We start from the raw sequence: 11,524 nt of genomic DNA on the forward strand, positions 1-11,524 counted from the left end.
TTGTTATCAACAGCAGCCTTTTAAACTCACCCGAGCTAACAGGTATGTGCGCTGGTTACACTGCTGCGCTTAAAATTTCTTTTTTGGTTTGCTACAATGCCTTTTCTGAAACGTTGTCTCCTTCTGCTGGAACACTGACTTCTTTCATTTAATGCCTGCAGACTATAAAAGAGAACCCAACCCAAAAAGTTTGGTTGATTAGTCTGTGGCATTCTGTTAAACTGTTGCTTATGGCGGTCTCTGTGAGCTTCTCAGCGACATTCAGCCAGCCAGGTATCCTGCCTGCAGTAGATGGAATGTGGCAATGGAACGCTGGCTGCGCGTGTCATAATAGGCTCTGAGCCTTTATATACCTGTGCACAGCAGCAGCCACCTTCAGTCTGCTGCTGGACAGCCAGCAGCAGCAGCAGCAGGAGAGGTATGTAATCAGGAGCCCTCCTGCTAAGGGTAGACAGCTGCTCGTTCCACCCCACCCCCCGCCTTAATTGGTTCTCCTCCCTTCCAACGGTGTTGAGGCGGGTGGGAACAGCAGGGGGTGAAGGTGCTGTGTTTAAAGAGGTGGAGTTATGCAGATCTAAAACGCGTGGATTGCAGGAGCAGCAAGCCGAAAAGTGCAGGCATGTAAGGGATCTAGAGGTTGACAACATGTCTTCTTAACGGGAGTCCAGGAGCTCATCTCCACAAATGGACTTTTTAGGATCCTTGGGTGGCTCCGTAGTTTGAAACCAATTCTGGTTATCGCTTCTCGGCCTTTTGGCTAAGATCAAGTGTAGTATCTGTTCTTATCAGTTTAATATCTGATACGTCCCCTATCTGGGGACCATATATTAAATGGATTTTTAGAACAGGGAGATGGAAAAAGAGCTTGCTCTGTCCACTCCACGCATTGACCTGGTATTGCAGTATCTCCAGGACCGGTGCACCCCTTCTTTAATGCAGTTTCTAAAATCAGAAAGAATTGAATTCAATGTTTTTTGTTCATTTTGCTTGTTTGTCGGATTTTGGGATGGACTCTTTGGCTCTGCTTTTCTTCTCCTCATTGGATTTTTCATGTTCAAAGTTGCAGAAGCCAGATTACAAGCTCATTTTGGTTCAACTTCAGCAACTGTGCATTGCATTGCCATGTAATGTGATGCAATGCTATCTTTCTAGCTCTCCCTTTCTACTTCCTTTTGGATAAACAGACATATTAGGCAAGCATTTTGGAGCTTTCACCTAAATAACTACAGGTGGTGAGATAAGCTGCACAATATAATTGACCTTTCAGTATATTGTTGCACACACACCATCTATTTAGCAAATGCCCTTGTTATCAACAGCAGCCTTTTAAACTCACCCGAGCTAACAGGTATGTGCGCTGGTTACACTGCTGCGCTTAAAATTTCTTTTTTGGTTTGCTACAATGCCTTTTCTGAAACGTTGTCTCCTTCTGCTGGAACACTGACTTCTTTCATTTAATGCCTGCAGACTATAAAAGAGAACCCAACCCAAAAAGTTTGGTTGATTAGTCTGTGGCATTCTGTTAAACTGTTGCTTATGGCGGTCTCTGTGAGCTTCTCAGCGACATTCAGCCAGCCAGGTATCCTGCCTGCAGTAGATGGAATGTGGCAATGGAACGCTGGCTGCGCGTGTCATAATAGGCTCTGAGCCTTTATATACCTGTGCACAGCAGCAGCCACCTTCAGTCTGCTGCTGGACAGCCAGCAGCAGCAGCAGCAGGAGAGGTATGTAATCAGGAGCCCTCCTGCTAAGGGTAGACAGCTGTTCGTTCCACCCCACCCCCCGCCTTAATTGGTTCTCCTCCCTTCCAACGGTGTTGAGGCGGGTGGGAACAGCAGGGGGTGAAGGTGCTGTGTTTAAAGAGGTGGAGTTATGCAGATCTAAAACGCGTGGATTGCAGCAGCAGCAAGCCGAAAAGTGCAGGCATGTAAGGGATCTAGAGGTTGACAACATGTCTTCTTAACGGGAGTCCAGGAGCTCATCTCCACAAATGGACTTTTTAGGATCCTTGGGTGGCTCCGTAGTTTGAAACCAATTCTGGTTATCGCTTCTCGGCCTTTTGGCTAAGATCAAGTGTAGTATCTGTTCTTATCAGTTTAATATCTGATACGTCCCCTATCTGGGGACCATATATTAAATGGATTTTTAGAACAGGGAGATGGAAAAAGAGCTTGCTCTGTCCACTCCACGCATTGACCTGGTATTGCAGTATCTCCAGGACCGGTGCACCCCTTCTTTAATGCAGTTTCTAAAATCAGAAAGAATTGAATTCAATGTTTTTTGTTCATTTTGCTTGTTTGTCGGATTTTGGGATGGACTCTTTGGCTCTGCTTTTCTTCTCCTCATTGGATTTTTCATGTTCAAAGTTGCAGAAGCCAGATTACAAGCTCATTTTGGTTCAACTTCAGCAACTGTGCATTGCATTGCCATGTAATGTGATGCAATGCTATCTTTCTAGCTCTCCCTTTCTACTTCCTTTTGGATAAACAGACATATTAGGCAAGCATTTTGGAGCTTTCACCTAAATAACTACAGGTGGTGAGATAAGCTGCACAATATAATTGACCTTTCAGTATATTGTTGCACACACACCATCTATTTAGCAAATGCCCTTGTTATCAACAGCAGCCTTTTAAACTCACCCGAGCTAACAGGTATGTGCGCTGGTTACACTGCTGCGCTTAAAATTTCTTTTTTGGTTTGCTACAATGCCTTTTCTGAAACGTTGTCTCCTTCTGCTGGAACACTGACTTCTTTCATTTAATGCCTGCAGACTATAAAAGAGAACCCAACCCAAAAAGTTTGGTTGATTAGTCTGTGGCATTCTGTTAAACTGTTGCTTATGGCGGTCTCTGTGAGCTTCTCAGCGACATTCAGCCAGCCAGGTATCCTGCCTGCAGTAGATGGAATGTGGCAATGGAACGCTGGCTGCGCGTGTCATAATAGGCTCTGAGCCTTTATATACCTGTGCACAGCAGCAGCCACCTTCAGTCTGCTGCTGGACAGCCAGCAGCAGCAGCAGCAGGAGAGGTATGTAATCAGGAGCCCTCCTGCTAAGGGTAGACAGCTGCTCGTTCCACCCCACCCCCCGCCTTAATTGGTTCTCCTCCCTTCCAACGGTGTTGAGGCGGGTGGGAACAGCAGGGGGTGAAGGTGCTGTGTTTAAAGAGGTGGAGTTATGCAGATCTAAAACGCGTGGATTGCAGCAGCAGCAAGCCGAAAAGTGCAGGCATGTAAGGGATCTAGAGGTTGACAACATGTCTTCTTAACGGGAGTCCAGGAGCTCATCTCCACAAATGGACTTTTTAGGATCCTTGGGTGGCTCCGTAGTTTGAAACCAATTCTGGTTATCGCTTCTCGGCCTTTTGGCTAAGATCAAGTGTAGTATCTGTTCTTATCAGTTTAATATCTGATACGTCCCCTATCTGGGGACCATATATTAAATGGATTTTTAGAACAGGGAGATGGAAAAAGAGCTTGCTCTGTCCACTCCACGCATTGACCTGGTATTGCAGTATCTCCAGGACCGGTGCACCCCTTCTTTAATGCAGTTTCTAAAATCAGAAAGAATTGAATTCAATGTTTTTTGTTCATTTTGCTTGTTTGTCGGATTTTGGGATGGACTCTTTGGCTCTGCTTTTCTTCTCCTCATTGGATTTTTCATGTTCAAAGTTGCAGAAGCCAGATTACAAGCTCATTTTGGTTCAACTTCAGCAACTGTGCATTGCATTGCCATGTAATGTGATGCAATGCTATCTTTCTAGCTCTCCCTTTCTACTTCCTTTTGGATAAACAGACATATTAGGCAAGCATTTTGGAGCTTTCACCTAAATAACTACAGGTGGTGAGATAAGCTGCACAATATAATTGACCTTTCAGTATATTGTTGCACACACACCATCTATTTAGCAAATGCCCTTGTTATCAACAGCAGCCTTTTAAACTCACCCGAGCTAACAGGTATGTGCGCTGGTTACACTGCTGCGCTTAAAATTTCTTTTTTGGTTTGCTACAATGCCTTTTCTGAAACGTTGTCTCCTTCTGCTGGAACACTGACTTCTTTCATTTAATGCCTGCAGACTATAAAAGAGAACCCAACCCAAAAAGTTTGGTTGATTAGTCTGTGGCATTCTGTTAAACTGTTGCTTATGGCGGTCTCTGTGAGCTTCTCAGCGACATTCAGCCAGCCAGGTATCCTGCCTGCAGTAGATGGAATGTGGCAATGGAACGCTGGCTGCGCGTGTCATAATAGGCTCTGAGCCTTTATATACCTGTGCACAGCAGCAGCCACCTTCAGTCTGCTGCTGGACAGCCAGCAGCAGCAGCAGCAGGAGAGGTATGTAATCAGGAGCCCTCCTGCTAAGGGTAGACAGCTGCTCGTTCCACCCCACCCCCCGCCTTAATTGGTTCTCCTCCCTTCCAACGGTGTTGAGGCGGGTGGGAACAGCAGGGGGTGAAGGTGCTGTGTTTAAAGAGGTGGAGTTATGCAGATCTAAAACGCGTGGATTGCAGCAGCAGCAAGCCGAAAAGTGCAGGCATGTAAGGGATCTAGAGGTTGACAACATGTCTTCTTAACGGGAGTCCAGGAGCTCATCTCCACAAATGGACTTTTTAGGATCCTTGGGTGGCTCCGTAGTTTGAAACCAATTCTGGTTATCGCTTCTCGGCCTTTTGGCTAAGATCAAGTGTAGTATCTGTTCTTATCAGTTTAATATCTGATACGTCCCCTATCTGGGGACCATATATTAAATGGATTTTTAGAACAGGGAGATGGAAAAAGAGCTTGCTCTGTCCACTCCACGCATTGACCTGGTATTGCAGTATCTCCAGGACCGGTGCACCCCTTCTTTAATGCAGTTTCTAAAATCAGAAAGAATTGAATTCAATGTTTTTTGTTCATTTTGCTTGTTTGTCGGATTTTGGGATGGACTCTTTGGCTCTGCTTTTCTTCTCCTCATTGGATTTTTCATGTTCAAAGTTGCAGAAGCCAGATTACAAGCTCATTTTGGTTCAACTTCAGCAACTGTGCATTGCATTGCCATGTAATGTGATGCAATGCTATCTTTCTAGCTCTCCCTTTCTACTTCCTTTTGGATAAACAGACATATTAGGCAAGCATTTTGGAGCTTTCACCTAAATAACTACAGGTGGTGAGATAAGCTGCACAATATAATTGACCTTTCAGTATATTGTTGCACACACACCATCTATTTAGCAAATGCCCTTGTTATCAACAGCAGCCTTTTAAACTCACCCGAGCTAACAGGTATGTGCGCTGGTTACACTGCTGCGCTTAAAATTTCTTTTTTGGTTTGCTACAATGCCTTTTCTGAAACGTTGTCTCCTTCTGCTGGAACACTGACTTCTTTCATTTAATGCCTGCAGACTATAAAAGAGAACCCAACCCAAAAAGTTTGGTTGATTAGTCTGTGGCATTCTGTTAAACTGTTGCTTATGGCGGTCTCTGTGAGCTTCTCAGCGACATTCAGCCAGCCAGGTATCCTGCCTGCAGTAGATGGAATGTGGCAATGGAACGCTGGCTGCGCGTGTCATAATAGGCTCTGAGCCTTTATATACCTGTGCACAGCAGCAGCCACCTTCAGTCTGCTGCTGGACAGCCAGCAGCAGCAGCAGCAGGAGAGGTATGTAATCAGGAGCCCTCCTGCTAAGGGTAGACAGCTGCTCGTTCCACCCCACCCCCCGCCTTAATTGGTTCTCCTCCCTTCCAACGGTGTTGAGGCGGGTGGGAACAGCAGGGGGTGAAGGTGCTGTGTTTAAAGAGGTGGAGTTATGCAGATCTAAAACGCGTGGATTGCAGCAGCAGCAAGCCGAAAAGTGCAGGCATGTAAGGGATCTAGAGGTTGACAACATGTCTTCTTAACGGGAGTCCAGGAGCTCATCTCCACAAATGGACTTTTTAGGATCCTTGGGTGGCTCCGTAGTTTGAAACCAATTCTGGTTATCGCTTCTCGGCCTTTTGGCTAAGATCAAGTGTAGTATCTGTTCTTATCAGTTTAATATCTGATACGTCCCCTATCTGGGGACCATATATTAAATGGATTTTTAGAACAGGGAGATGGAAAAAGAGCTTGCTCTGTCCACTCCACGCATTGACCTGGTATTGCAGTATCTCCAGGACCGGTGCACCCCTTCTTTAATGCAGTTTCTAAAATCAGAAAGAATTGAATTCAATGTTTTTTGTTCATTTTGCTTGTTTGTCGGATTTTGGGATGGACTCTTTGGCTCTGCTTTTCTTCTCCTCATTGGATTTTTCATGTTCAAAGTTGCAGAAGCCAGATTACAAGCTCATTTTGGTTCAACTTCAGCAACTGTGCATTGCATTGCCATGTAATGTGATGCAATGCTATCTTTCTAGCTCTCCCTTTCTACTTCCTTTTGGATAAACAGACATATTAGGCAAGCATTTTGGAGCTTTCACCTAAATAACTACAGGTGGTGAGATAAGCTGCACAATATAATTGACCTTTCAGTATATTGTTGCACACACACCATCTATTTAGCAAATGCCCTTGTTATCAACAGCAGCCTTTTAAACTCACCCGAGCTAACAGGTATGTGCGCTGGTTACACTGCTGCGCTTAAAATTTCTTTTTTGGTTTGCTACAATGCCTTTTCTGAAACGTTGTCTCCTTCTGCTGGAACACTGACTTCTTTCATTTAATGCCTGCAGACTATAAAAGAGAACCCAACCCAAAAAGTTTGGTTGATTAGTCTGTGGCATTCTGTTAAACTGTTGCTTATGGCGGTCTCTGTGAGCTTCTCAGCGACATTCAGCCAGCCAGGTATCCTGCCTGCAGTAGATGGAATGTGGCAATGGAACGCTGGCTGCGCGTGTCATAATAGGCTCTGAGCCTTTATATACCTGTGCACAGCAGCAGCCACCTTCAGTCTGCTGCTGGACAGCCAGCAGCAGCAGCAGCAGGAGAGGTATGTAATCAGGAGCCCTCCTGCTAAGGGTAGACAGCTGCTCGTTCCACCCCACCCCCCGCCTTAATTGGTTCTCCTCCCTTCCAACGGTGTTGAGGCGGGTGGGAACAGCAGGGGGTGAAGGTGCTGTGTTTAAAGAGGTGGAGTTATGCAGATCTAAAACGCGTGGATTGCAGCAGCAGCAAGCCGAAAAGTGCAGGCATGTAAGGGATCTAGAGGTTGACAACATGTCTTCTTAACGGGAGTCCAGGAGCTCATCTCCACAAATGGACTTTTTAGGATCCTTGGGTGGCTCCGTAGTTTGAAACCAATTCTGGTTATCGCTTCTCGGCCTTTTGGCTAAGATCAAGTGTAGTATCTGTTCTTATCAGTTTAATATCTGATACGTCCCCTATCTGGGGACCATATATTAAATGGATTTTTAGAACAGGGAGATGGAAAAAGAGCTTGCTCTGTCCACTCCACGCATTGACCTGGTATTGCAGTATCTCCAGGACCGGTGCACCCCTTCTTTAATGCAGTTTCTAAAATCAGAAAGAATTGAATTCAATGTTTTTTGTTCATTTTGCTTGTTTGTCGGATTTTGGGATGGACTCTTTGGCTCTGCTTTTCTTCTCCTCATTGGATTTTTCATGTTCAAAGTTGCAGAAGCCAGATTACAAGCTCATTTTGGTTCAACTTCAGCAACTGTGCATTGCATTGCCATGTAATGTGATGCAATGCTATCTTTCTAGCTCTCCCTTTCTACTTCCTTTTGGATAAACAGACATATTAGGCAAGCATTTTGGAGCTTTCACCTAAATAACTACAGGTGGTGAGATAAGCTGCACAATATAATTGACCTTTCAGTATATTGTTGCACACACACCATCTATTTAGCAAATGCCCTTGTTATCAACAGCAGCCTTTTAAACTCACCCGAGCTAACAGGTATGTGCGCTGGTTACACTGCTGCGCTTAAAATTTCTTTTTTGGTTTGCTACAATGCATTTTCTGAAACGTTGTCTCCTTCTGCTGGAACACTGACTTCTTTCATTTAATGCCTGCAGACTATAAAAGAGAACCCAACCCAAAAAGTTTGGTTGATTAGTCTGTGGCATTCTGTTAAACTGTTGCTTATGGCGGTCTCTGTGAGCTTCTCAGCGACATTCAGCCAGCCAGGTATCCTGCCTGCAGTAGATGGAATGTGGCAATGGAACGCTGGCTGCGCGTGTCATAATAGGCTCTGAGCCTTTATATACCTGTGCACAGCAGCAGCCACCTTCAGTCTGCTGCTGGACAGCCAGCAGCAGCAGCAGCAGGAGAGGTATGTAATCAGGAGCCCTCCTGCTAAGGGTAGACAGCTGCTCGTTCCACCCCACCCCCCGCCTTAATTGGTTCTCCTCCCTTCCAACGGTGTTGAGGCGGGTGGGAACAGCAGGGGGTGAAGGTGCTGTGTTTAAAGAGGTGGAGTTATGCAGATCTAAAACGCGTGGATTGCAGCAGCAGCAAGCCGAAAAGTGCAGGCATGTAAGGGATCTAGAGGTTGACAACATGTCTTCTTAACGGGAGTCCAGGAGCTCATCTCCACAAATGGACTTTTTAGGATCCTTGGGTGGCTCCGTAGTTTGAAACCAATTCTGGTTATCGCTTCTCGGCCTTTTGGCTAAGATCAAGTGTAGTATCTGTTCTTATCAGTTTAATATCTGATACGTCCCCTATCTGGGGACCATATATTAAATGGATTTTTAGAACAGGGAGATGGAAAAAGAGCTTGCTCTGTCCACTCCACGCATTGACCTGGTATTGCAGTATCTCCAGGACCGGTGCACCCCTTCTTTAATGCAGTTTCTAAAATCAGAAAGAATTGAATTCAATGTTTTTTGTTCATTTTGCTTGTTTGTCGGATTTTGGGATGGACTCTTTGGCTCTGCTTTTCTTCTCCTCATTGGATTTTTCATGTTCAAAGTTGCAGAAGCCAGATTACAAGCTCATTTTGGTTCAACTTCAGCAACTGTGCATTGCATTGCCATGTAATGTGATGCAATGCTATCTTTCTAGCTCTCCCTTTCTACTTCCTTTTGGATAAACAGACATATTAGGCAAGCATTTTGGAGCTTTCACCTAAATAACTACAGGTGGTGAGATAAGCTGCACAATATAATTGACCTTTCAGTATATTGTTGCACACACACCATCTATTTAGCAAATGCCCTTGTTATCAACAGCAGCCTTTTAAACTCACCCGAGCTAACAGGTATGTGCGCTGGTTACACTGCTGCGCTTAAAATTTCTTTTTTGGTTTGCTACAATGCCTTTTCTGAAACGTTGTCTCCTTCTGCTGGAACACTGACTTCTTTCATTTAATGCCTGCAGACTATAAAAGAGAACCCAACCCAAAAAGTTTGGTTGATTAGTCTGTGGCATTCTGTTAAACTGTTGCTTATGGCGGTCTCTGTGAGCTTCTCAGCGACATTCAGCCAGCCAGGTATCCTGCCTGCAGTAGATGGAATGTGGCAATGGAACGCTGGCTGCGCGTGTCATAATAGGCTCTGAGCCTTTATATACCTGTGCACAGCAGCAGCCACCTTCAGTCTGCTGCTGGACAGCCAGCAGCAGCAGCAGCAGGAGAGGTATGTAATCAGGAGCCCTCCTGCTAAGGGTAGACAGCTGCTCGTTCCACCCCACCCCCCGCCTTAATTGGTTCTCCTCCCTTCCAACGGTGTTGAGGCGGGTGGGAACAGCAGGGGGTGAAGGTGCTGTGTTTAAAGAGGTGGAGTTATGCAGATCTAAAACGCGTGGATTGCAGCAGCAGCAAGCCGAAAAGTGCAGGCATGTAAGGGATCTAGAGGTTGACAACATGTCTTCTTAACGGGAGTCCAGGAGCTCATCTCCACAAATGGACTTTTTAGGATCCTTGGGTGGCTCCGTAGTTTGAAACCAATTCTGGTTATCGCTTCTCGGCCTTTTGGCTAAGATCAAGTGTAGTATCTGTTCTTATCAGTTTAATATCTGATACGTCCCCTATCTGGGGACCATATATTAAATGGATTTTTAGAACAGGGAGATGGAAAAAGAGCTTGCTCTGTCCACTCCACGCATTGACCTGGTATTGCAGTATCTCCAGGACCGGTGCACCCCTTCTTTAATGCAGTTTCTAAAATCAGAAAGAATTGAATTCAATGTTTTTTGTTCATTTTGCTTGTTTGTCGGATTTTGGGATGGACTCTTTGGCTCTGCTTTTCTTCTCCTCATTGGATTTTTCATGTTCAAAGTTGCAGAAGCCAGATTACAAGCTCATTTTGGTTCAACTTCAGCAACTGTGCATTGCATTGCCATGTAATGTGATGCAATGCTATCTTTCTAGCTCTCCCTTTCTACTTCCTTTTGGATAAACAGACATATTAGGCAAGCATTTTGGAGCTTTCACCTAAATAACTACAGGTGGTGAGATAAGCTGCACAATATAATTGACCTTTCAGTATATTGTTGCACACACACCATCTATTTAGCAAATGCCCTTGTTATCAACAGCAGCCTTTTAAACTCACCCGAGCTAACAGGTATGTGCGCTGGTTACACTGCTGCGCTTAAAATTTCTTTTTTGGTTTGCTACAATGCCTTTTCTGAAACGTTGTCTCCTTCTGCTGGAACACTGACTTCTTTCATTTAATGCCTGCAGACTATAAAAGAGAACCCAACCCAAAAAGTTTGGTTGATTAGTCTGTGGCATTCTGTTAAACTGTTGCTTATGGCGGTCTCTGTGAGCTTCTCAGCGACATTCAGCCAGCCAGGTATCCTGCCTGCAGTAGATGGAATGTGGCAATGGAACGCTGGCTGCGCGTGTCATAATAGGCTCTGAGCCTTTATATACCTGTGCACAGCAGCAGCCACCTTCAGTCTGCTGCTGGACAGCCAGCAGCAGCAGCAGCAGGAGAGGTATGTAATCAGGAGCCCTCCTGCTAAGGGTAGACAGCTGCTCGTTCCACCCCACCCCCCGCCTTAATTGGTTCTCCTCCCTTCCAACGGTGTTGAGGCGGGTGGGAACAGCAGGGGGTGAAGGTGCTGTGTTTAAAGAGGTGGAGTTATGCAGATCTAAAACGCGTGGATTGCAGCAGCAGCAAGCCGAAAAGTGCAGGCATGTAAGGGATCTAGAGGTTGACAACATGTCTTCTTAACGGGAGTCCAGGAGCTCATCTCCACAAATGGACTTTTTAGGATCCTTGGGTGGCTCCGTAGTTTGAAACCAATTCTGGTTATCGCTTCTCGGCCTTTTGGCTAAGATCAAGTGTAGTATCTGTTCTTATCAGTTTAATATCTGATACGTCCCCTATCTGGGGACCATATATTAAATGGATTTTTAGAACAGGGAGATGGAAAAAGAGCTTGCTCTGTCCACTCCACGCATTGACCTGGTATTGCAGTATCTCCAGGACCGGTGCACCCCTTCTTTAATGCAGTTTCTAAAATCAGAAAGAATTGAATTCAATGTTTTTTGTTCATTTTGCTTGTTTGTCGGATTTTGGGATGGACTCTTTGGCTCTGCTTTTCTTCTCCTCATTGGATTTTTCATGTTCAAAGTTGCAGAAGCCAGATT

The 11,524-nt window shown here is 45.2% G+C and overlaps 9 non-coding genes across 9 annotated transcripts; all 9 read left to right on the plus strand.

Annotated features, from left to right (window-relative positions):
* Positions 1-737: 737 nt before the first annotated feature.
* Positions 738-928, plus strand: LOC141239376 (U2 spliceosomal RNA). Its single transcript, XR_012304777.1, has one exon. It is a non-coding gene; the product is annotated as a U2 spliceosomal RNA (small nuclear RNA).
* Positions 929-2,043: 1,115 nt separating this feature from the next.
* LOC141239377 (U2 spliceosomal RNA) lies at positions 2,044-2,234 on the plus strand. The gene has a single exon (XR_012304778.1). It is a non-coding gene; the product is annotated as a U2 spliceosomal RNA (small nuclear RNA).
* Positions 2,235-3,349: 1,115 nt separating this feature from the next.
* LOC141239378 (U2 spliceosomal RNA) lies at positions 3,350-3,540 on the plus strand. The gene has a single exon (XR_012304779.1). It is a non-coding gene; the product is annotated as a U2 spliceosomal RNA (small nuclear RNA).
* Positions 3,541-4,655: 1,115 nt separating this feature from the next.
* Positions 4,656-4,846, plus strand: LOC141239380 (U2 spliceosomal RNA). The gene has a single exon (XR_012304780.1). It is a non-coding gene; the product is annotated as a U2 spliceosomal RNA (small nuclear RNA).
* Positions 4,847-5,961: 1,115 nt separating this feature from the next.
* Positions 5,962-6,152, plus strand: LOC141239382 (U2 spliceosomal RNA). Its single transcript, XR_012304782.1, has one exon. It is a non-coding gene; the product is annotated as a U2 spliceosomal RNA (small nuclear RNA).
* A 1,115-nt stretch (positions 6,153-7,267) lies between these two features.
* Positions 7,268-7,458, plus strand: LOC141239383 (U2 spliceosomal RNA). The gene has a single exon (XR_012304783.1). It is a non-coding gene; the product is annotated as a U2 spliceosomal RNA (small nuclear RNA).
* Positions 7,459-8,573: 1,115 nt separating this feature from the next.
* LOC141239384 (U2 spliceosomal RNA) lies at positions 8,574-8,764 on the plus strand. Its single transcript, XR_012304784.1, has one exon. It is a non-coding gene; the product is annotated as a U2 spliceosomal RNA (small nuclear RNA).
* Positions 8,765-9,879: 1,115 nt separating this feature from the next.
* On the plus strand, positions 9,880-10,070 carry LOC141239385 (U2 spliceosomal RNA). Its single transcript, XR_012304786.1, has one exon. It is a non-coding gene; the product is annotated as a U2 spliceosomal RNA (small nuclear RNA).
* A 1,115-nt stretch (positions 10,071-11,185) lies between these two features.
* On the plus strand, positions 11,186-11,376 carry LOC141239386 (U2 spliceosomal RNA). The gene has a single exon (XR_012304787.1). It is a non-coding gene; the product is annotated as a U2 spliceosomal RNA (small nuclear RNA).
* Positions 11,377-11,524: the final 148 nt, after the last annotated feature.

This window comes from Phyllobates terribilis, unplaced genomic scaffold (genome assembly GCF_046119375.1).
Source record: "Phyllobates terribilis strain yellow unplaced genomic scaffold, ASM4611937v1 Scaffold_769__1_contigs__length_694716, whole genome shotgun sequence".
NCBI lineage: Eukaryota > Metazoa > Chordata > Amphibia > Anura > Dendrobatidae > Phyllobates > Phyllobates terribilis.